Here is a 3608-nt window from a genome sequence, read left to right on the forward strand (position 1 = left end):
AAAAATGGCTGGAAAAAGAAAGAGAGGGAAAAATTCCCTCACTTGCCAATTGACTGATAAAGCTTTTGGTGGTCCAAAAGCTCCTCAATGGGGAGGATTGATCCAGGAGGATCTCCAGACACCAGTGGCATGGAAAAGGCTCAAAATTCAAAGTGGTGGAAAGATGATGAACTTGACATCAGATCAAAGTGCTCGTCACTCTGATTCCAATGGTGCAAAAGGCACTCCAATCCGAGTCCAGATGAAGGAGATAGAGGCAGTCAAAGTTGGGTTGACTATTGCTGACTGAGCAAGATTAACAAGGACACAATTTGAACTTTCCCGATGGACGAAATCCGGCCAACTCTGGATAGATTCCGGCGAAATTGTTTCTTGGTTTAAATGAATCCTTCGGTCAAAAACCAAATTTTCAAAAATGAATAGTTTGGTTTATATAACCAAAAACAAAAAACAAAAAAAGGTTGACAGGCCACCAACCCCAACCCCACCACCCCAACTCTTATCCGCATAATGATATTTTGGTGGAGGGGTAGACCACTACCCCCGGCCCCTCCCATGGAACCACCTAACTAAACCAACGTGGGGTGGGCGACCATGACCCCGCCACCCCGGGAACCACGCAATGAAACACCAATGATAAGGGGCGCAGGCTGTCAACCTCGCCGCCCATCCACATAAAACAAGCGTAGTGGAGTTGGGGGGGAGAGGGCCACCGGGACCGGCAGACCCGCCTCCAAAAGAAGTAATGTGACTTTAAATTTGGGTTAAATGGGGAGGTGCGGAATTTGATCCCCCAACCCCTCCTCAACAAATTCCCAATTTAACCATCACACCAAAACAGTTCGCTTGGGATTTCCACCCGCAATTTTATTATTTAAACATAGATTATCAGTGCGCCTAGGCAGAGGAGGCAGTGCATGCAGTTTGAGGCATAATTTTGCAGGAGGAACAAATTTACACTTTGTCCGATTTTGACAAATTTTATATGGTTTCAGCATTTCTCGACGCCACGAACGCAATGGCACTATCCGTTTCTCCATCAGAGTTCTACATTTTTCGGCCATTTTTCGGTATGGAGGTATAAAACTCTTTTTTTGTAACTGATGCTTGTACTCTTCTTTCTTATGCCACTAAATGAATGAAGGCCTCCCCATTGATTGAGTAGGGCCCAAAGACGTAGTCCAAGTTGGACGAACTCCATTATCAAGTCTTGTTGTCTTCTTTCATGCTTTATGTGTTTCTCCTCTTCTCTCATGTGCACATTAAGTTTTCTATGTTAAGCTACAATTTATGCATGTAATTCTTTAACACATTTATAAGTAAAAGATTCTTGGATCAAGTGCCTATGCACAATTCTCTTTCAAAAAATACAAGGGTGAAAGAAGAGAAAGGCTTCCTGTACAGAGAGGTGAAGCATACAACTGCACCAGGATATTGACCAGGCTCACTGACAGTGAAGCAATGTTTGTGTTCCTGCATCACTCCATCGGGGTACTGTCAAGGCCTGCTAGCAGTGGAGCAACACCAGAGATGAAAACTTCTACTGTGCAAATCTTAAGCTTGCGAACCAAACTACCCTTCCCGATTTTGAAACATTGTGATCTACCTGAAAATATTGATGTGTTTGACTAAGTTGGTACAAGGTGAACCATGTCTGTCCATGGGGTAAATGGGGAAGCCAAAGTAACCTACACAACGAATCAATACTTCCTGAGAGGTCAAAGGCCCTATGATGCAAATGAACCGAAATAAAGAAGTTGGTATTCAACCAGTGTATCGCCAAGTGTTGCAACAGCTACAACACCCTCCAAAATTTTGTCTCGCATCCAAATTTCGAAGCCTTCCTTGGTTTTTCCCCATGATGGTCACAAACACTTAGGCTCATCCCATGAACTCTTGTCGAGTCTTCACACCCTTTTGCTTGATCGACCACCGGTCGTATTTTGGCATATTGATCGCTATGTCATGCTTGTGAGTTTGTTCTAGCATTTTTGAAGGTTTGTCTTTGTGTGCATGAGTTGTTTTCGCTCTGTCGACAGCTGTTCACTCGCACACAAACTTGTAAGAACTCTCGTGCAAGTGTCGCCACAATTGTTCAATGACATATTTCAACTGTCGAACTTGTCGCTCTCAACGTTTGATTCAGTATCAATGAGCACATGTTTGTATTGTTGGTTGGAGGTGTCTTGTCATTGAGTCGTGCTACGTGTGTGATTACATTGTCATGTATGCACAAGTACACTTGCTTTCACACTTAGTCATTTTCCTAAAAAAATTGTCAACCTGACAAACCTCTTTCAATTGGACCCTGATCTTAGTGAACTTGCATTATTTGCCCAGAACTATGCAGAGCTTGAGGTTTTCCTCTGGGCAGCCTCCACTGTGCAATTCTGGAAATGGTCCAACTGACTGTCTCCTAGAAATGCGCAGAAATTGTCCTAGAACCTGATATAGTCTGTGCTTCGCGCAAGATCTCCCATCAAGCCTCCCACTGGTCAATCGAAAAAATGACTTGAGTTGTGACCAAGGTCTATACTGAGCTCCAAAAATGTGCAGAACTTGTCCAACCTGAGTTCCTTGCATTGCCTGTAGAAACTCCATAGACATGTGGGACAGGCATATGTTTCTTGTCACTACACTATCCTGAGAAATTACGTAGATCTTCGAAGCAAGCTTCCCTATTGGCCTGCTTTGGAATCAACCCAGAAATTACACAGAGTGGTCTGTGACCTGCCCTTCTGTACCGCTCTACAATCAGCCCAGAAACTGCGTAGACCTGACAGGCAGGCTTCCCTACTGGTCTACTCTGCTCTCACTTAGAAAATTTCACAGATTTGTCTGTCACTTGCCCTTCTGTCCCTCTCTACAATCAGCCTAGAAATTACGCAGTTAAATTGCATAGTTATGTGTGGGCCCAGACTGTCTCCCAGAATTGCTTAATTTTGACCAACAGCTCCTGCAGCTTCATCATGCCCTCTGGAAAACTGCCGATATTTTTCTGCCATTGCCTCCTACTACTCACACTGTCTTCCCTGGAGAAACTATGCATATCCCATTTGGATGACCTACCCAATGCTCCCCTTGAAAATTGTGTAGATTGACCCACCAATTCCCGACATCCTGCTTGGCCTTTCTCCTCGAAACTACGTAATTTTGCCTCCTAGCTAGGTTTTTCCTAGCAGTTGTCACTACTGTCCCATATTGCACAGATTTTCCTCCCCGTGATATTTGTGTAGTTTTTTCCAATAGTGCTCTGAGCATCACACCCTGGCCTGTGTTGTTCTTTGCACAATTTCAGTGCCTTGTCCCTCTCCTGGTCACTTGCACCGAAACAAAAAACAATGCATCATGTTAGACTAGGAGATTTTTGGATTTGATGTCGTCTTGTCATGAGTGATTGCAGGAACAGGGGTGTTGATGAAACATGGCATGTCGACAAACGAGATGGAAAAGGAGCACATGCTAGAGGACTTGCTCGCAGTCGAACGAACACATGAAGCACATTGAGAAACGAGCAAAAGGGACACATATACATGCACCATCAAGAAAATACCAAGACCATCGAAGACCCATAAAACTTTTCCATGCAGAGGTGAAGACATGTTACA

The sequence above is a fragment of the Pinus tabuliformis genome, chromosome 5_1, assembly GCF_031772625.1.
Source record: "Pinus tabuliformis cultivar Carrire ecotype Pingquan chromosome 5_1, CPIR1, whole genome shotgun sequence".
Taxonomy (NCBI): Eukaryota; Viridiplantae; Streptophyta; class Pinopsida; order Pinales; family Pinaceae; genus Pinus; species Pinus tabuliformis.